This window comes from Ahaetulla prasina, chromosome 4, assembly GCF_028640845.1.
Source record: "Ahaetulla prasina isolate Xishuangbanna chromosome 4, ASM2864084v1, whole genome shotgun sequence".
NCBI lineage: Eukaryota > Metazoa > Chordata > Lepidosauria > Squamata > Colubridae > Ahaetulla > Ahaetulla prasina.
This window is the reverse complement of record NC_080542.1, coordinates 90,052,097-90,074,299: the sequence shown is the minus strand read 5'-3', so window position 1 is coordinate 90,074,299 and position 22,203 is coordinate 90,052,097. Positions and strand designations below refer to the sequence as shown.

Genomic DNA, 22,203 nt, shown 5'->3' with positions numbered 1-22,203 from the left:
TTGGACTTGACTGGTTCATATCCCTGGGCCTGTGGGTGACTGGCGTCCACGCCGTCCAAAATGACAGCACTGAGGTGCTGATCAAGAAATTTGCGGATGTATTCGATGAAAGTTTGGGCAAATATAATGGAATACGTATCTCTTTCAACCTCAACCCCAAAATTGCCCCCATAAGAATGAAACCATGGAGGGTCCCATTTGCCTTAAACTTGAAAATTGACAGCCAATTGGATAAGCTGATTGCTCAAAAGGTTTTAGAACCAGTTGACCATGTGAAGTGGAAAACACCCATAGTCACGCTGGTCAAGCCTGGCAGTTCAGTCCACATCTGCGTGGGCTACAAATGCATGATCAACAAGGCATTACAACAGAATGCCTATCTGGTGCCTGTCATGCAGCATCTTTTACATTTTCTCGGAAAGGGAAAAACATTTGAAAAATTAGATTTGTCACAAGCTTACCAACAGCTACTGGTGGACGATGCCACCATGGAAGCTCAAACAATAGTTACCTACTGGGGAATCTTTAAATGCCACAGACTTCAATTCGGCATAAGTATGGCACCGGGATTATTCCAAAGCCTAATAGAATGCCTTTTACAGGGTGTTCCAGAGGTAATACCATATTTTGATGATGTCTTCATTTCTGCCAACAACAGCAAGTAACTTTTTGACTGCCTAAGGATAGTCCTTAGTAGATTCCAGGAGGTGGGTCTTAAGGTTAAAAGGGAAAAGTGTAAAATAGCTGTACCCTGAGTAGAATTCTTAGGATACTTGATAGATGTCTCAGGACTACACCCCACAAATGACAAGGTCAGAGCAACACAAGAAGCCCTCACCCCCAGGAACCAAATGGAACTACAGGCATTCCTAGAACTATTAAACTTTTGTAGCGTTTTTCTACCGCAAAAGGTGATGATGGCCAAACTACTGAAATGGCTTCTGGGTAGAAAAGCTACATGAACCTGGAGCCAAAAGGAAGCAACCACATTTGCAGCGGTTAAAAAACTCTTATCGTCTGAAAGCGTCTTGGTGCAATTTTGCAAGACCCTCCCTCCAGTCACCCTCACTTGTAATGCTTCTCTGTTTGGCATTGGGGCCATCCTCAGCCACTGAATTCCAAATGGGACCGAGGCGCCGGTTGCCTTTTATTCAAGAATCTTATCGGCAGCCAAAAAGAACCACAGCCAGTTGGACAAAGAGGCTGGTTGCTGTTGCAGGGTGAAGCGGTTTCACAAATACCTATATGATAGACATTTTGAACTAATGACTGACCATAAACCACTCCTCGGCATACTTGCTAGAGACTGTGCTATGCCAACCATATTGTCACCTCGAATGACAAGATGAACAATTTTCCTAGCCACTTACGATTACCACCTAGTTCACCGACCTGGTAAATTCCTGAGCAATGCTGATGCCCTCAGTCGGTGTCCATTGCCAGCCTTCATGGAAGATCCAGCTCCTGTCACACCATTGGTCCTCATTGAGGAGTTATCCACTGGACCGATTACAGTAGCCGACATAGCTGGACATTCAGCCAAGGACAGAACATTGGCACAAATGCTTGGGTGGATTTGGAGAGGGTGGCCAAAGGGACCAGTTGGCACAGATTTTCAACCATATTACACTCACTAGCAATAGCTTTAGCTCAAAAGGGTTGTCTATTATGGGGGAATTGAGTAATAGTGCCCCTGAGCTAAGGAAAGCAATTTTAGAAGACCTACATGTAGGTCATCTGGGTATAGTAAAAATGAAGGCATTGGCCAGAAGCTATGTTTGGTGGTCAAACATGGACTGGGATAATACTGAATGGGTAGCCACATGTGCACAATGGCAAGAATCCAGACCAGCCTCCTTTCCACTCCGGCGCATGAATTGGAAACACCAAGGCCCCCCTGGTCAATAGTGTGCTTAGATTTCAGTGGGCTGTTCCATGGATAACATTCCTGGTTAATAGTCGACACATACTCAAAATGGTTAGAAATAGCTCTGATAACCTTCACAACAGTGGAGGCAGTCATCAAAGTTCTAGGAAAACTATTTGCCACACATGACCTACCAGACATTCTAGTGTCTGACAACAGCCCTCAGTTCACGGCCACCCAATTCGAACTATTCTTAGCAGAACAGGGAATCCGCCATGCTCTGATCACACCATTCCACCCCGCTAGTAATGGACAGGCAGAAAGAATGGTGTGATCAATCAAAAAATCACTATCTCGAATGGGCCAAAGGGACTGGCAAACGTGAATGGATAAATTCCTATTAATCCAACACATAACCCCTAGCACCACCATGAGCAGAAGCCCATCTGAACTATTAATGGGTCTCAGATTCAGAACAAAATTAGACAGGCTACACCCTAATAACACACCAGAAGCACCCACTGATTCCACTAGCCAGCTCCAATCTTTCAATATAGGAGACTTGGTGTATGCCCATAACTATGCCGGGGGTACTGTCTGGATCCCTGCCAAGGTAATAACCATTACAGGACCCCACTCATATAGTGAAGTTAGAAGATGGTCAAATATAGAGAAGGCACATCGACCAACTCCAGGGCTGAATAGGTGCATCAGTACACCAGCAACCAGAAACAATTCAAAACAAAAACAATGGCCCTTTCGACTAGAATAAACACCCCACAATCATGTCACCCCACAAACCCATATAACCAATGGATACACTCACCTGGACAACTGGGAATCCAGCGGAGAATCATCGATGAACTAGCTCTGGAAAAAATGGCCACACCCAGGGCTGCAATCCAGAAAGATCTATTGGATAGCCAGGGAGCAGCAACAGGTCCAACTGATTTGACCACCGCCAATACACCAACTGAACTACGCAGGTCCGAGCAAGTTACCTGATGCCCTGCCTACTTGCACGACTATGTTAGCTAGACAAACCCGATTGGTCAATGACCTATCTTAGTGGAGAGGGGTGTTGAATACTCATCAGTAAACAGAGTGAAGCCAAAGAAAGGAAGGCTTCACTCAGGTCTGCCATCCAGGTGGGAACGAATTGAATTGATTGGTCAATTTATCTGGTAGCCTCTATAAAAGGGTATGCTGCCAGACAGGCTTTGCTGAAGTTTCCTTGTAACAATAAAGAGCTGAAGTCACACTTGCGCCTCTATAGTTCTAAACTATAGAAACTATTTCTATAGTTTAGAAATATATATATAAAAATATAATATAATATAATATAATTGACCATCAATTGTGTCGTAAATGTTGTACCTTGATGAACGTATCTTTTCTTTTATGTACACTGAGAGCATATGCACCAAGACAAATTCCTTGTGTGTCCAATCACACTTGGCCAATAGAAATTCTATTCTATTCTATTCTATTCTATTCTATTCTATTCTATTCTATTCTATTCTATTCTATTCTATTCTATTCTATATGGGATGGGGGCTTCCAGTGGTGACATCAGCATGAGCAGAGCAAGGGAATGGGGGCTCCATTCCTGAAGCTCAAATTTTTCCAGCCAGGAAGCCTAAAATAGGCACAATCAATCCTGGAGAGATTGATTGAGAAAGAGGAATCTTCAAGGACCTCGGGGAAAAAAGCAATTTCCCTGAAGGTTCAGGAGCAGGGGTGAAATGGTCCTGGTTCAGACCAGATCACCCAATCCAGTAGCGATGGCCTTGGGTAGTTTGGAGAACTGGTAGCAAAAATCCCTGGTCCTGCCCCCTGCCCCAGCTGAGCCGCACAATCATCAGAAGTTTTTTTTTTTTTACTTTTAAAAGCATTTTTTTGGCCAAAAAATACTTATAAAATTAAAAAAAAGGCATTGATGATTGAGCCACTCAGCTGGGATCGTCAGAACCCTTTAAAACATTTTTTAACAACCTCTTTGGCTGAAGAGGTTGTAAAAAAAAGCTTTTAAAAGGCTGCTCTGATGATCCCAGCTGAATTGCCTGATTGCCAGAACCTTTAAAAAGCATGTTTTCTACAAGCTCTTCGGCCAAAGTGGTTGTTTAAAAAATCCTTTTAAAAGGTTCTGGCAATCAGGCAACTTCAGCTGGGATCGTCAGAGGAGCCTTTTAAAAACTTTTTTCCCTCTGGCGAGCCCAGCTGAGTTGCCTGATCATCACAGGCTTTTAAAATCATTTTTTAACAACTTCTTACAACAGCCCCCACCCATGCCCATGCAATCGCTCGGTCCTCACTTGCCCACTTGCTGCTTCTTTCAAGCTCGCTAAGCCTTGCTTCAGCTGCTGCAATCAATTGCATCGGCTAGCAACTGAATCTGCCTGCCTGCAATCCATCTCATCGGTGAGCAACTCAATCTGCCTGCCTCCAATTGGGGAACTAACTGGGGGGGAGCTTTAAAAAATAATTAATTGGGTTTTTTAAAGGAATTTTTTTTTTAGACAGCAATTTAAAGTTAAGGAAGTTTTAAATTTATTTTATTTATCGTATTTGTATACCGCCCTATATTAAAAATATAAATTAAATAAAATAATAAAATAAAATATTTGTGCAGCTTTCTGAGATTTGGTGTTTCTGTAGTGTTTCACACTAACTACACAAACACACAAAATCTCACAAAGCTATATGTGGCATTTTGTGTGTGTGTGAGAGAGAAAGACGTGTTCTGTTGTGTGTGTGTAAAGTGTGAAAGTTGGTTTTTGAGCTTTTTGTGGCTGTGTGAGGTTCTTGCTTCTTGCAGGGGCCATTTTGGGTGAAGTGCAGCTGATTTTACATTGTGTGTGTCAGTTATGTTGTGTTGTGTTGTGTGTGTGTGTAAAGTGTGAAAGTTAATTTTTGGTACCTCTTATTGTTTTGTATACTTCGTTTATTATTTTTATTATTTATTGTTATTGGCCATGCCCACCCAGTCATCACCACCAAGCCATACAAACCAATTAAGCCACGCCCACAGAACCGGTAGGGAAAATTTTTAGATTTTACCCCTGGACAGGACCCAAATTACTATCATAAATAGAAGAATATGGGAAGGTAGCAGGACTCAAAATAAACAGGCTAAAAACAAAGGCACTAACGAAAAATCTTACAAAACAACAGAGGGAATTGGAAGACAAAATGGGTACACAAATGACAAAAAAAAAAATTAGGAATTTGGCTAACAAATAAAGGTTCATCAATCGGAGAAGACAATTATAATAAATTAACACAACAGGTAAAGAAAGACTTAGAAATTTGGAGCAAATTAGCAATCTTTGCTAGAGAAAATAGCATCAATCAAAATGAATGTGTTACCAAGACTATTATTTTTATTCCAAGTAATACCCATAAAATTAGGGAATTTTTTTTTTTAAAGACTTTAATAAACTTACAGCAAATTATATTTGGCAGGGGAAGAAACCAAGGATTAAAATAAAATCTTTACAAGATAGCAGGGAAAGAGGAGGATTCGGACTCCCAGATTGGGAAATCTATTATAAAGCAACATCATTGATTGATTTATTTATTTATTTATTATTTAAATTTGTATACCGCCCTTCTCCCGAAGGACTCAGGGCGGTTCACAGCCAAGTAAAAAATGGACAATACATTATAAATACAGTTAAAATACTAGTAAAAAACTTATTTAAATTGGCCACAATTAAAATTTGGAGATAAAACCCATTAAAACCCATAACTTAAAAAACTAACCCAGTCCAGCGCAGATAAATAAGTAAGTTTTGAGCTCATGCGAAAGGTCTGGAGGTCCGGAAGTTGACGAAGTCCTGGGGAGTTCGCTCCAGAGGGCGGAGCCCCACAGAGAAGGCCCTCCCCCTGGGTGTCGCCAGACGACACTGTCGCGCCGACGGCACCCTGAGGAGTCCCTCTCTGTGAGAGCGCACGGGTCGGTGAGAGGTATTCGGTAGCAGCAGGCGGTCCCGTAAGTAACCCGGCCCTATGCCATGGAGCGCTTTAAAGACGTTCACCAACACCTTGAAGCGCACCCGAAGGCCACAGGTAGCCAGTGCAGCCTGCGAGGATAGGTGTCACTCGGGAGCCACGAGGGCTCCTCTATCACCCGCAAGAGCTGCATTCTGACCAACTGCAGCCTCCGGATGCCCTTCAAGGGGAGCCCCATGTAGAGAGCATTGCAGTAGTCCAGGCGAGACGACACAAGGGCGTGAGTGACTGTGCACAAGGCATCCCGGTCAGAAAGGCGCAACTGGCGCACCAGGCGAACCTGGTGGAAAGCTCTCCTGGAGACGGCCGTCAAATGATCTTCAAAGACAGCCGTGCATCCAGGAGAACGCAAATTGCGCACCCTCTCCATCGGGGCCAATGACTCGCTCCCGACAGTCAGCCGCGGACTCAGCTGACTGTACCGGGATGCCGCATCCACAGCCACTCTGTCTTGGAGGATTGAGCTTGAGCCTGTTTCTCCCCATCCAGACCCGTGACGGCTTCCAAACACCGGGACAGCACTTCGATAGCTTCATTGGGGTGGCCCGATGTGGAAAAGTACAGCTGGGTGTCATCAGCGTACAGCTCGTACCTCACACCGAAGCCACTGATGATCTCACCCAGCGGCTTCATAGATGTTGAACAGAAGGCGAGAATCGACCCCGCGGCACCCCACAAGTGAGGCGCCGCGGTGACCTCTGCCCCCGTCAACACCGTCTGCGACCGGTCGGAGAGATAGGAGGAGAACCACCGATAAACGGTGCCTCCCACTCCCAATCCTCCAACCGCGCAGCAGGATACCATGGTCGATGGTATCAAAAGCCGCTGAGAGGTCTAATAGGACCAGGGCAGAGGAATAACCCCTATCCCTGGCCCTCCAGAGATCATCCACCAACGCGACCAAAGCCGCCTCAGTGCTGTAACCGGTCGGAAGCCGGACTGGAACGGGTCCAGATAGACAGTTTCCTCCAGGTGCAGGGGAAACTGATAGGCCACCATATTTCTACAACCTTCGCCGCGGCGGGTTGAGACCGGACGATAATTACCTAAAACAGCCGGGTCCAGGGAAGGCTTCTTGAGGAGGGCCTCACCACCGCCTCTTTCAAGGCGGCCGGAAAGACTCCTCCAACAAGGAAGCACTCAGAATCCCTGAGCCAGCCTCGTGTCACCTCCTGAGTGGCCAGCACCAGCCAGGAGGGGCACGGGTCCAGTAAACACGTGGTGGCATTCAGTCTACCCAGCAACCTGTCCATGTCCTCGGGAGTCACAGGGTCAAACTCATCCCAAACAACATCACCAAGACCGCCCTCAGATACCCCGTCTGGATCGCCACAATTTTGGTCCAGGCCGTCCCTAAGCTGAACGATTTTATCATATAGATAACCGTTAAACTCCTCAGCACGTCCCCGCAACGGGTCATCCCGCTCCCCCTGGTGAAGGAGGGAGCGGGTCACCCGGAACAGGGCAGCTGGGCGGTTATCTGCCGACGCAATGAGGGAGGAGGCGAGAACGCCGCTTCCCTCAGTGCCACTAGGTAGGTCCTAGTATAGGATCTAACTAGTGTCCGATCAGCCTCTGAACGGCTGGACCTCCAGGAACTCTCTAGGCGTCTTCTCCGGCGTTTCATCCCCCTCAGCTCCTCGGAGAACCAAGGAGCCGGTTGGGATCTGCGCCGGGTCAGAGGCCGCAAAGGCACGACACGGTCTAAAGCCCCAGCCGCAGCCCGTTCCCAGGCTGCAGCTAGTTCCTCTGCCGTGCCGTGAGCCAAACCCTCAGGAGGTGGCCCAAGCTCCGTCCGAAATCTCTCTGGGTCCATTAGGCGCCTGGGACGGTACCACCGTAATGGTTCCGTCTCCCTGCGGTGTTGGGTAGCGGTCAGAAAGTCCAGGCGAAGGAGAGAGTGATCTGACCATGACAAAGGTTCAATGACTATTTCCTTTAAGTCCAGATCTCTCGACCACTGACCAGAGACAAAAATCAGGTCCAGTGTGCCTCCCCCGATGTGAGTGGGGCCATCCACTACTTGAGTCAGGTCCAAGGCCGTCATGGAGGCCAAGAACTCCCGAACTACCGTCGATGACGAGCCGGCAGATGGCAAGTTAAAGTCCCCCATGACTAAAAGTCTGGGGGTCTCCACTGCCACCCCGGCAAGCACCTCCAGGAGCTCGGGCAGGGCAGCTGTCACGCAGCAAGGAGCCAGGTACGCGACCAGCAAGCCCATCTGACATCTATGACCCCACCTCACAAGAGGATTCACACCGCAATCTGAGGTACAGTGGTCTCCCTCGGCTCTAGACTCTCTTTAATAGCAACCGCCACCCCTCCACCCCTACCCTGGGCCCTCGGCTAATGGAATGCACGGAAACCCGGTGGGCACATCTCGACCAGGGGCACACCCCCTTCAGTGCCCAACCAGGTCTCCGTAACGCCTATAATATCCGCGGCACCCCCCTGAATCAGATCATGTATTAGGGGCCTTACACACGGACCGTGCGTTGCATAACATCAGACGAAGGCCCAGGCTCTGAGGGTCTTGACCATCCGGGGAACGGGAGAAGTCAGGGGGATCGGGGCACGCGATCGCCTGCAGACATCGAACGCGTGACCCCCTATGTCATATGATCCATTGATATGGATCGAGGATCGGATAGAATTAAAAAATAAAAGTATTCTAGCATTAGAGGCATACAATCTACAAAGAGGATGGCATGCATTTCTGTGGGAGGGAAAAAGTAGACAACATGGCTATTTTCAAAGGCATTTAATTAGAGAAGCACTGTTACAGACATGGCAAGTGTAATGTATCTTTAAATATTTTGGCGGGAAACAAGCACGTTGCTGATTGGTTGAAGCCGCCGGTTAAACTGTATATAAGGAGAGGTTTTTCCCCAGCCCGGTTGCTGGGTTCACCATATATTAAAGAGCTGTTGTCACTACCCTGGTCTCCAGCCTCGTTACTTCCCAAACTTAACACTGGCGACGAAGGTGGGATTTCGAGGTTAAGAGCACCAGGAACGAGCTGAACGCACGAAAGAACCGAACCCAGCAAAGCTCAGGGCAGAATCGCAGCGATGGCCAGCTACACTCCGCCCGCGCCGTTTGACCCATCCAGGGAGAAATGGGGAACGTACATGACCCGTTTCGAGAGCTTCCTGGAGGCAAATGAGCTGCAAGGAGTTCCAGACAACCGCAAAAGGGCATATTTCCTGAGCCACTGCGGTCCCGAGGTCATCGACATCGCGGAAGCCCTGGCAGAGCCAACGCCGGTACAATCGGTATCGTGGCAAACTCTGCAAAATCTATTGAAGAACCATTTCGCGCCTACACCGTCCAAGTACGTACGGCGTTTTGAATTTGGAGAGCGCAGACAGCAAGAGGGCGAATCCATCAGCGAGTACATGGCCGCCCTGAGAAAAGCCTCCAAAGATTGTGGGTACCGAGATTTGGACGAGGAGCTGCTAGAGCAACTCATCCGTGGGGTCAGAGACATGCGTTTGCGGAGGCGGCTGCTATCAAAAAGCAATCTAACGCTGGCAAACGCTCTGGACGAAGCCAGAGCTCATGAGATGTCCACCCAAGCGGCGGAAACCCTACAAAAGCCACTCACGCCAACGGCGAGTGCGAAAGTAACCCCGGTCCACAACGAAGAAATCCAGACCGAATCAGACGGCGAGGATGAGGAAGGAGTTTGCCTCACCGAGAGAAGGGGCAAAGAAGACCGGGATGAATGCGGAAGTTGCGGAGGGCAACACCAGCGTCAACGATGCAAGTTCAAGGACGCTACATGTCGGCGGTGCGAGAAGAAGGGGCACCTGGCTCAAGTCTGTCGAGCACCCCAACCTTCCCGCCGAAAATTCAAATCGACCAATCAGAGCGCAGGATCGGCAAGGCGACCCGCGATTGGTCAAAACAAAAAGGGCGCGAATTCAAATCGAACGACCGTGGTAATAGGCCGTGCAGCAACCCGCGTCGAGAAGAAAATCTTCACCAGACCAAAGATCGAAGGAGTGCCGTGCCGACTAGAAGTGGACACAGGGTCAGCGATCACAATCATGTCCTGGGACACTTTTGCAAAAGCATTGCCAAAAATCGCCAAACACAAACTGCAAACACAACGGCTACGAGTGCACGATTACCAAGGGAATCGCATCCCTGTTCGAGGGACCACCTCCGTCCGCGTCGAGTACGGACCACACAAGAAGACCCTGCCCATCACGATAGTCGAAGGGACCCTGCCAAGTTTGTTGGGACTAGACTGGTTCCGTGCATTGGGCATGGGAGTGACTGGCATCTACAGAAGTGACTTTAACCTAAAAGACACACTCATGAACGAGTTCGAAGATGTCTTCAAGGACTGCCTGGGCAAGTACAAGGGGACCCCTATTTCCTTCAATTTAGACCCCCAGGTAGCCCCCATTAGGTTAAAGGCAAGGAGAGTCCCTTTTGCCCTTAAACCCAAGATTGACAAGGAGATAGACAAGCTCATCAATCAGGGGATTCTGGTGCCAGTCGATCACGCAAAGTGGGAGACGCCAATCGTCACCCCAGTGAAACCAGATGGGTCAGTTAGAATCTGCGCTGACTACAAGGCGACGTTAAACAAAGCCTTACAGAAAAGCGCTTACCCGGTCCCCGTGGTGCAACACTTGCTGCACTCGCTGGGGCAAGGGCACGTTTTTGCAAAGTTAGATTTGGCTCAAGCCTATCAACAACTGCCCGTAGACGCCAACACAGCCGAAGCCCAAACGATTGTGACTCACAGAGGTGCGTTCAAGTGTACCCGGTTACAGTTTGGGGTGAGTGTGGCACCTGGTCTATTCCAAAATTTAATGGAGCGACTTCTGCAAGGGCTCCCAGGGGTAGTCCCCTATTTCGATGATGTATTGATATCATAAAATTTAGAAGAATTGGGGGAGCGCTTGAGAAAAGTTCTGGGCATTTTCCGGTCAGCCGGTCTAAAGGTTAAAGTGAACAAATGCCAGATAGGGGTAGAATCCGTAGAGTTCTTGGGCTACAGAATAGACAAGGAGGGAATTCACCCCACTGAAAGCAAGGTCAAGGCAATACGAAAGGCTCCAGCGCCCAAAAACAAAACAGAGCTACAGGCATTCCTGGGTCTAGTGAATTTTTACGCGGTCTTTTTAAAGAACAAGGCAACCGTTGCCGAGCCACTACATAAGCTTCTGGGAAAGAATACTGTTTGGTCTTGGGGAAAGTCGGAAGCTAGGGCTTTCGAAGCAGTAAAAAACTTACTCTCGAGCGATAGCTTACTGATTCAGTATCATAGCTCATTGCCATTATTATTGGTTTGCGATGCTTCCCCTTACGGGGTGGGGGCTGTGCTCAGCCACAGACTTCCAAATGGCACAGAAGCCCCAATAGCCTTCTACTCCAGAACGATGTCCTCGACAGAGAGGAACTATAGCCAGTTGGATAAGGAAGTGCTAGCCATTGTGTCAGGGGTAAAAAAGTTTCACGAATACGTTTTTGGTAGAGACTTTGAAATTGTTACAGACCATAGACCACTGTTAGGGATACTGGCTGGCGACCGCCCAACGCCTGTGGCACTTTCGCCACGATTGACCCGATGGACTATCTTCTTAGCCGCCTATTCCTACAAACTGCAGCATCGACCCGGAAAAGAGTTGGGGCATGCGGACGCCTTAAGCAGATGCCCACTACCAGGGGCGATCGAAGACCCCACTCCGGGGACGCCCATCCTGCTAATTGACTCTCTGGACTCTGGCCCAGTCACGTCTAAGGAGGTGGCTCGGGCGTCATACCGGGACATTACTTTGAGGACTGTACTCGGTTGGGTACAAAGAGGGTGGCCCGCTGCGCCTGGCGAGCGTTTTAAAGAATTTGTAAAAAAACGTGGGGAACTTTCGGCTCAAGGGGGGTGCCTGCTATGGGGGGATAGAGTGGTGATCCCAGAGAAATTAAGAAAAAGGGTGTTGGATCTCCTCCACGAGGGTCACCCAGGGATCGTTAGGATGAAGGGTCTAGCGAGAAGCTATATGTGGTGGCCCTTAATGGACTCAGAAATTGCTGAAAGGGTAGGGAAATGCCAGGCCTGCCAGGAGTCCAGACCTCTACCCCCAACGGCCCCGGTGCGGGAATGGGAAAGACCCCAAGGGCCCTGGTCGAGAATCCATATTGATTTTGCCGGCCCCTTCCACGGCCAAACCTTCCTGGTAGTAGTCGATGCCTACTCCAAATGGCTGGAAATCATTCTCATGAGATCCATGACAGCCGAGGCCGTGATCTCAGTCCTACGGCACCTATTTGCAACACATGGGCTGCCCGACACGTTGGTATCCGATAACGGCCCGCAATTCACGGCAACACAGTTTGAGGAATACTTGGCAGAAGAGGGCATCCGGCATGCCCTCTCGGCGCCTTTCCACCCTGCGACGAATGGCCTTGCAGAGTGTTTCGTCCGAAGCGCGAAAGAGGCATTGTCCAGACTCAAGCCAGGCGACTGGCAATCAAAAATAGATGTTTTCCTGGCCGTCCAACACCGAACCCCCTGTGCCACCACCGGCAGAAGCCCTGCCGAATTACTAATGGGCCGAAAGCTCAGGTGCCCACTAGACCGTTTGAATCCCAACTATACACCAGAGGGATACAAGGGGGGACTTGAAAAAACAAGAGGAATGGAAATAGGCGACCGGGTATGGGCACACAACTATGGTGAGGGCCCGACCTGGGTAGCAGGAAAAATTCTAAACATAACAGGTCCCAAATCATACTTGGTAGAATTAGAGGATGGCCGAGTATGGAGGCGACATATAGATCAATTGAGGAAACGGTTAGCAGAACAATCCGAGTCAGACGAAACAGGCCCTGACTATACCATGTTTGAACCAACAGCTGACTCAAACCCGGGAAAATCGCAGAACTTAACTGAATTCCCGGAGGTCCAGCGACGCCCACAGGGTCCAGTAGAAAACAGCAGGGACGACTCGGCAAATAATCCAGGGCCGGATGGCCTAGAGGCGGAGCCGAGAGGAGCAAACAGCCCCTCCGGTCAACTCGACCCTCTCCCAGAGACTGTACTGCGCAGGTCCGAAAGAGTCAGGAGACGCCCAGTCTATTTACGTGATTACGTTGAAAAGTAATATGTAAATATAATGTAAATATATAGGTAAAGTGTTTTCTGGGAGGGAAGGAGTGTAATGTATCTTTAAATATTTTGGCGGGAAACAAGCACGTTGCTGATTGGTTGAAGCCGCCGGTTAAACTGTATATAAGGAGAGGTTTTTCCCCAGCCCGGTTGCTGGGTTCACCATATATTAAAGAGCTGTTGTCACTACCCTGGTCTCCAGCCTCGTTACTTCCCGAACTTAACAGCAAGGGATAAAAAAGAATCACTATGATAAAATTCCGGAATGGTTATCCACAATGGAAGCACAAATTTACCCAAACACATTAGACATTGGTAAAATGAAAAGATACAAAGATTTGTTAAATAAGCAAGGGGAACTAAAAACAAGAAAGGAATTAAAAGAACAGGGCACAGACGTTGATTGGTGGCCTTATGTGCAAATAAAATCCAGAAACAAGACAGATTTGATACAATTTGGATTTTAAAAGGCAGCATATGAATTAGAAAAAATTCTTCAAGGTACAGAAAACAAATTGATTAAAAAAAGTTACAGTTATTTATTAAGATACAAGTTGGAAGAAGAGTTAGTCAAAGAAAACATGATAATTTGGGCAAAATTTTTTGGCTATAATATTGAATTAGATAAGTGGGAGAAATTATGGAATACAAATTATAAACTAACAATGTTTGAACCCTATAAAGAAAACATGTATAAAATGTTTTATAGATGACACCTGCCACCAACTAGATTGGCAAAGATGTTCCCCAATACTTCACCACTATGTTGAAAATGTTAACAACAAAAGGGAATGTATTATCATATGTGGTGGTCCTATCATAAAGGAAAATAATATTTGCAAAAAATTTAATTACAAATAGAAGAAATTATAAATCAACATATAGAGATGAGGCCAGAAACATTTTTACTGGGAATAATTCCAGGGTCATATGAAAAAGAAATACGGTATTTAATGATCCACATAGTTTCAGCGGCACGAATAGTCTACGCACAGAACTGGAAAAATAACAATATACCATCTGAAGACAATGTAATTAGAAAAATCATGGAATGTGTGGAAATGGATAAGCTTATGAAGGAGATCCAAGAAAAAGAGGAAACAATATTATTTAGTATGGGAGAGATGGTATAAATGGTTGGAGAAAAAGGGGTGAAAAGTGCAAGGAAAGATTAAATAACGGATAAACTAGGAATAGAAATAGAAGAACAAATAGGAAGAAACAGGAACAGGACCAAATAGGAATTGTGGAAAGGAAATTGGGTACACGTGTATATCTAAGTATATATGTAAATAAAATAATTAGAATAATATATATTATAGTGATATACATATGATATTAGAAATATATGTATAAAAGATACATTAAGATAAGAGAGAGAAAATGTATAAGTATTGATCACCAACGTGAAACTGTTGAAAAGAAGAAAGTGTTAATATTTCTTTCGTTCTTTCTTTTTAAATCTGTTTAATAAAAATTATTTAAAAAAGAAAAATATGTATGGGACAATTTAAGCGAAACATTCACTTAAGAGAGTTTTTGTTTTAATTTTAAACATTGAGGAAGGAAAGATGAAATAGAAATAGCATATTTGGATTGATTACCCAAAGCACTTCAGGGACCCCCCTGGTTTTTAAGGCTTTCATATAAATACCAGATGCCTGAGAGATCTATATATATTGCTGATAAGAATTGACTCAGATTTTTAAAATTATCTTGTTCGCTAATTGTTCAATTTTGCCTACCAAAAGTAAGTTTAGTGGAATATATATTTGGAATTTACCCCTAGGCAAATAATTATAGCTCTACAGCCTGAGCAAATTCTGCGTGAGGATTTCCGACGTGCAAAATAATAAAAAAAGACACCAATGGGCGGAAAGAAAACTACAACCCCCAGGATGCAACGTGGCAGCCATGCCGGGACCGAGCATGAGCATAGGTGGGTCCTGCCTGGGAACAGCGCCGGCCGAAGAGAAATGGTGATAAACAAGAGAGCGATTTAAACACACTCGCTCTCGCGTAGGCAAAGGAGCAGCCGGAAGGAGGACCACTCTCTTCCAGATTGCGGACCACCGCCACTGCATCGACGCCGTGTGAAGCAAAGTTATGCGTCTCCAGTAGCGGGCGGAGAGCCTATTGCTGCAACAGCAGGGCGAGAACTACTGCAGTGTCCTAGGAAGCGCTGCAGGAGGTGAGCTGGCTGGGCTGTAGAGGGCCAGTTCTTTTTGGGACGGGGACGGGGACAGGGACAGCAGCGGTGGTGAGAGAAAGAAGAGATTGCAAGACAAACCACTTTTTTCGACTGCAGAGTACGCTCTGAGACTCATATTCAGATGTGCAAAGAAAGGCAGCTTTTTTACTAAGCTCTTATTATTTTGATGGCGTTCAAAATCAGAGGGTGAGTGAAATGACTTGCCTTCATTGCGAATCCTTTTAATTCTTCTTGGTCTTATGTTCGTAGGGGGACTTTCCTTCGGGATAAGTGGGGTGGATTGAGCGACTGCTTTCACGAAGTCTCCCAGTTAACTAATGTCTTTACATGGAGATTCGGGGTACTATAAGTTTGGGGGGTTGAAATTGATGCGTGATAATATTTTGAAATTTCTTTATAAGCACAGCTTGGGGTAGGGTTGCGTTTAACACCATCCCCCATGATATTCTTACAGCCTTTGGAAAATGCCAGCATTCAAAATAAAGCTTTTGAAAAGAGAAAGAAATAGCGGGACAGTTCCTTGAGGTTTCCTTGCTTCACTAAATCCAAAACACATCCACCAGCACATTCAGAAATTAGTAACCAACTCTTTCTTCAGTGTATCACTCTATCCTTTCCCCAGGTGTTTTTCAGATGTGTTGAACTGCAGCTTGTGTGCTTCCTAGCTATGGGTGGGCAATGGGAGTTGCCCAACACCTTTGGAGAATGTCAGATTGAAAAGAGATTACCTGCAGTCAGTGTTCAGGTTCTGTAGTGCAGCTTTTTAAATATTAGAAGAGATTTAAAATTTTACTAGATTTGGATCCCATTGTATATTCACATAGATTCACAGTTGAGATTACCATATTAGATATCTTGAGAAACTATTTCTGAAAATTGGTTCTACAAATTAACCTTAAAACTGTTACACATTATGTCATAAACTATATTGTTGGATAAGATTTGTAAAAGATTCAAACATGAGAAGTGTGTGTATGTGTGAGATAACCAAATAAGAAATGCAGTATACTAAAAATGTATTAACAATTACCACATTAAAAACATGTGCTATGGTTGCACATTTTAAGCCGTGCAGAAGTATCAGAGGTATTACTTAGTTACTGATGCTGATATATTTGGCAGTATATCCTACTGTAAGTAGATTTCGAAGTAAATAGTCCTACATTGTCGACTGACAAAACAAACTTAACTGCTATTCCCAAGGAGCAAATCTATGAACTTCAGAATTCCCAGTTTAGAACTTAGTTCAGTAGAAAATAATGAGTAAGTCTTAACTAAACTGTGATTTCTTAATTTTTGATTTACTTCAGTTCAGTAATAGAAGAGGTAGAGAAAGACCAACATTCTTGTATCCTTTTAAGAGAAAAAATATGTATATTCCTCACATGTATATCTATCAGAATGCATCCTGTTAACTGGTATTCAGGTGATTTTGTAACACACACTACTGAATTCCACAGCCTACTTCAGGCCAGGGCAAATAATAGAAATTATAAGGTTAAAAATATGGAGTTTTCCTTCCCATTGTTGAGGGAAGCCACAAGTTGGATTTCTGGTTTGAAACTCTTAGGGATTCTATTAAGATTAAACTAAGGTTTCCCCTGCCAATTATGTTTGACTCTACAGGGCAGTGCTCATCTCTGGTTCACAGCCAAAGAGCCAGCATTTTCTGAGGACACCTCTGTGGTCATATGGCCAGCATAATTATCACTGAAGGCGCGTGGAACGCTGTTGCCTTCCCACCAAAATAGTATCTATTTGTTTATTTGCATTTTCATGTTTCAAATTGCTAGGTTGGCAGGGATTAGGGCAAGAAACAGAAGCTCACTCTGTCACGTGGTACTTAGGTCTCGAACTGCCAGACAAGCCCAGTGTCCTCCTTTGTTTGAATTAGCAATCTAAAATATACTAAATAATAAATTGTAGTAAGGTAGTGGAGCTGACTCCAGTGATAATTTATTCCATGAAATATGTGTGCATCTACTTCATTGCTTTGATTTAGCAGTAATATTTCAGCGCCTCTCATGGGCCTCTTTGTGGCTAGGCATCCTTCTTTAGATATTTAGCTCAGAAAAATCTTCCCAATACAAATGGGCTGTTTTAAAATAATATTAACATCACCTGTGCTTGCCTAAACAACATAATTGATTTTATTGATCTCCTTTCCAACAGCAAGTCAGGAAGCCAGCAACAATAAAGGGAACAAACTGCTGAAATACATTTTTAAAAATTAATAATGTGTCTCTGAAGTATTGAAATAAAAGCAAAGCTGTATTTATTATTTTATGTTGCTTGTAGCCCTTTGGGAGGGGTGTATTCCATGATAAAGTGCCTGCTTTATATGCTAAAGTTGACTCCCCAGCATCTCTGGGTATTTATTTATTCATTAGGTTTTTATCCTGCCTTTCTTCTCAGAGCTCCAACTAGGGATGAAATGCTCCTGGTTTGGACCGGATCGCCCGATGGCAATGGTGGCTGGTGGTTCGAAGAACCGGTAGCAAAAATCACTGGCCCCACCACCTGCCCCTGCTGAGCCGCACCATCATCAAAGGTGGTTTTTTTTACTTTTAAAAGCATTTTTTTCTTCAGCTGAAAAAATGCTTTTAAAAGTAAAAAAAAAGCCTTTGATGATTGTGCGTCTCAGCTGGGATCATCAGAACCCTTTAAAAGTTTTTTTTTAACAACCACTTTGGCAGAAGAGGTTTTTTAAAAAAAGCTTTTAAAAGGCTCCTCTGGTGATCCCAGCTGAGTTGCCTGATCACCAGAACCTTTAAAAACATTTTTTCTATAAGCTCTTACAAGAGCCCCCGCCATGCCCACCCAATTGCCCTGTCCTCACTTACCTAATTGCTGCTCCTTTCAGGCTCGCAAAGCCTTGCTTTGCTTCAGCTGCTGCAATCAGTTGCATCAGCTAGCAACTGAATCTGCCTGCCTGCAATCCATCTCCTCAGTGAGCAACTCAATCTGCCTGCCTCCAATTGGGTAAGTAAATGGGGGGGGGGAGCTTTAAAAATAGTTAATTGGGGTTTTTTTAAAAGAGTTTTTTTTAGACAGCAATTTAAAGTTAAAGAAGTTTTAAATTTAGCTGCTTTTATCTAAAACAGTGATCTCCAACCTTAGTAATTTTAGGGCTTGTGGACTTCAACTCCCAGAGTCAACTCCCAAGCAAAGATGGCTGAGGAACTCTGGGAGTTGAAGTCCACAAACCTTAAAGTTACTAAGGTTGGAGACCCCTGATCTAAAAAATATAAATAAAATAAAATAAGAAGATAAAATATTTGTGCAGCTTTCTGAGCTTTGGTGTGTTTCTGTAGTGTTTCACTCTAACTACACAAACACACAAAATCTCGAAAAGCTGTATGTGGCATTTTGTGTGCGTGTGTGTGTGAGTGAGTTGTGTGCGTGTAAAGTGTGTGCGTGTGTGTGTGAGAGTTGTGTGCGTGTAAAGTGTGTGCGTGTGTGTGAGAGAGTTGTGTGCGTGTAAAGTGTGACAGTTGGTTTTTGAGCTTTTTGTGGCTGTGTGAGGTTCCTGCTTGTTGCAGGGGCCATTAGGGTGAAGTGCAGCTGCTTTTACATTGTGTGTGTCAGTTGTGTTGTGTTGTGTTGTGTGTGTGTAAAGTGTGAAAGTTGGTTTTTGGTACCTCTTATTGTTTTGTATACTTTGTTTATTATTTTTTTATTTATTGTTATTGGCCATGCCCACCCTGTCATCTGACCACCAAGCCACGCCCACCAATTAAGCCACGCCCACAGAACTGATAGGGAAAAATTTTAGATTTCACCCCTGGCTCCAACCTATATCAGCAACCCTTATCAATGTTAAATTTACAACAACTCTGCAAGATGGGTTGGCCTGAGTGATATGAGCAGATATTCCATTGTATTAAAGGCTGAAGAAATGTGTTTAAGGATGGCCCATGTTAAAAATCCTTTGGGGGTTGGGGGAAGAAATATCACCTTGTGCTTTGTTAAATGCTGAATGTGTTCAGAAGCAACTTCAGTATTGCAATTAGAATAATATGAAAGAACAAAATTCATTCTCCTGGAGCCTTTCAAACAAATGCCCTTGGTCTTCAGTGCCTTTTATTCTTTAATAGGAAAGACAGATATCTCAATAAATACTGGTTATATAAGTCAAATCTATAATTGGAAATTGTTAAGTAGGAGAAAGATCTGGTAAACAAAGATGCAATCTCATATTAAGATCTAGAATTGAGTCTTCTTCGGAATTTGTTCAAACAATTTTTCATATCATAGTTTATGCTTTCTATATTTACGTGTTATATAGTTTCTGATAAAAGTGGTTCCAGAAGAAGTTAACTTTATGTTACTATACTCCATCTATGTGTTTTCTAACCTAGTGTTAGAAGTTTCCATAAACTGGTGTCTTCCCGACATGTATGGTCCAATTTTTCCAGAATGTTCCAATGTAGACTTGGCTGCAACTTCTAAAAACTGTGTTCCTAGTGCCCCCTAGAGCCATGGTGGCAAACCTATGGCATACATGCCAAAGGTGGCAGACAGAAATGTGCACCGTTGCCCCAGCCCAGCTCCATTGCATTTTTCCATCATGTTTCTCACTGTCGTTTGCAGGGAAAGAAAAGTTTGTGGAGTTAAAAAAAATTCACTCAATCAATTCCAACTTCTCAAAAAAAAAAAAAAAATTCTCGTGAAGTTGGAATTGATTGAACTTTTTCATTTGCGCACTTCACAGTGGGGAAGACGGGGTCCCCTCCTCCTGAAACCCATTATGATGTGGAGCCACAATACAACACTGTGTCGTATTGGCTTGTTCTGGCCTCTCGGATGTTAGCTGCTTTTCCTGCAGGGCTGCCTATGTTGGGATGCCCTGCCTTCCCTCCAGCCAGCTAAGGTTCAGCGCACAGCTCCTGGGCTCATCGGCATACAGATGTCAGATTCCCACCACCCGGTACCAGTTCAGGGGTTCCTTCCCTCCCCAGGGCGGTGGGAGAGAGAGGGGGGGAAGGAAGGGGAGGAAGAGAGAGAAAAGGAAAGAGAGGGGAAGGAAGGGGAGGAAAGAGGAAGAGGGAAAGAGAGGAAAGAGAGAGGAATAGAGGCAGAGAAAGGGAGGGGAAGAGAAAGGAGGGAAAGAGATGGGAAGAGAGATAGAGAAAGAGGAGGAAAGAGATAGAAAGGGAGGGGGGAAAGGAAGAGGAGGGAAAGAGAGAGACAGGGAGAGAGGGAGGAAGGGATGAAAGGAGGAAGAGAGACAGAGAGAGAGAAAAGGGAAAGAGAAACAGAAAGAAACAGGAAGGAGGAAAAGAGAGAGAGAGAGGGAAAGAGAAATTATATTATAAAAGTTTTTCTTTTTTATTGTTGCTAAATGTAATATTTTAAAAGCAGAAAAAAATGAAGGGGTATAAAAGTGCATTTATCATGTTTTTCTTAGAACAATTAGCTGAACTGAATTAGCCTTGTTTATCATTATTTTAGGTTGCAAAACCTCAGTATTCAGGTTAAATTGCAGTGTGGGCACTTTGCGATAAGTAAAAGGGGTTGGGGTTGCAGTTTGGGCACTTGGTCTCTAAAAGGTTTGCCATCACTGCCCTAGAGGGTTACCAAGGCAAGTGTGGACCAGCAATTAAAAGAAGAGGGACAGGAGAACCAGAACTCCAGTGACACTTATGGGGGTAGCACTACACTATATTTAGTGACAGAACTGTTTTCTAATTTTCCAAGCTTACACCCTTTCTCACTTCCATTCGATCTTGACAAAGGAGAATTAATGCCACTGCTCCTTACCTTGTAGTGAAAGGATATTGTTTCTTCTGATAGCCAACTCTTTCTATATTGACCTCATTCCTGGCAGCTACATTTTCCTGGTCTATAGTTAAGAAGGGAGACATCCATTTCTCTGTTTAAAAATGAGCAGAGGCAATAAACTTTAACAGCAAGCTGTATGCATTTGTTTTATCTTTTCTATCAGTTTTGGACTGAATAATGCCTTTTACTACCCCCTAGTTTAAAGAAAGAACATTTAGCATACTTTCTTATACGGGGAGATTATTTTCTCACGTCCAGATATCTCATTGTGCTGTATTTTGATGGCCCTTTCAAAAGGTTTTCACAAGTGTGCACCACATTTTTTCTCTAGTTGTTTCCTCTATTTCTGTTGTCAGGGTAATGTTTCAGTAGGGAAGTAAATTATTGATGACAGGTGAATTTTTTTTAAACCAAGCAAAAAGGAAGCACATCTTTAATACCAAACGACGTTCAAAGGAAGATGTTGAAGAGGTGTTTGCATAACAAAAATGTAGAGCCTTTTTGTTTCTGCGTGCCAAATACCTTAGTTTTCTCAATTATGAAATGTTTGAGTCAGTGGTGAAATCGGAACCGGTTTGCTACTGATTTGTTCGCTGCACATGCGTGCTGCATACGAAATCTGCTCTGCACACACATGCCCACCAAACATGTGCAGTGTGCACACACCTGCGTGCACAGTATGCACCAAAAGGAGCCTTAGGAAGGTAAGTAGAACAGCAAGGAGGAGGATCAGCTATGCCGCGTGATTTAGCTTCGCTACAAAGCAGGATTTCCTGTTTTCTAGCAAAGCTAAACCTCGTGGCACAGTTGATTGTCAGAAATAGCTTTTTTAAAAAACTACGGATTCAACCAAACCAGTAGCTAATTACTGGTTCACTCAAACTGGTAGTTTTTATCACTGTGGTTTGCCTGAACTGGAGCAAACCAGTAGCATTTCACCCCTGGTTTGAGTGCTAAGAGTTATTTGTTGTTTTAACTTACCACTGCAGTTCTGATTAGAAAGTCATTATCATTTTAGAGCAATGTTGACTTCAAAGGGAGGATCAGGCAGGTGATTTCTTCAGTTAAAACCAATAAGCTATTTCCAGATTAAAACTAGTTCAATTAAATCTCAGCAAGATAAAAAAGCCAAGTCAATGATAATTAATCCCATGGGTTTTGCTTGGATCCAAATTCAGCTAACTTAATCTGATCCAGTCC

The 22,203-nt window shown here is 44.6% G+C and overlaps 1 protein-coding gene across 10 annotated transcripts in view; it reads left to right on the top strand.

Annotated features, from left to right (window-relative positions):
* The first annotated feature begins 14,936 nt into the window (after positions 1-14,936).
* POMGNT2 (protein O-linked mannose N-acetylglucosaminyltransferase 2 (beta 1,4-)) overlaps positions 14,937-22,203 on the top strand; it is a 49,620-nt gene continuing 42,353 nt past the window's right edge. For 5 of the 10 annotated variants that reach the window (XR_009154816.1, XR_009154815.1, XM_058180088.1 and 2 more), the window contains exons 1-2: positions 14,937-15,198; positions 18,083-18,201. The gene's annotated coding sequence lies outside the window, so the exon portion shown is untranslated. The other 5 variants (XM_058180082.1, XM_058180086.1, XM_058180090.1 and 2 more) reach the window with 3 other exon arrangements.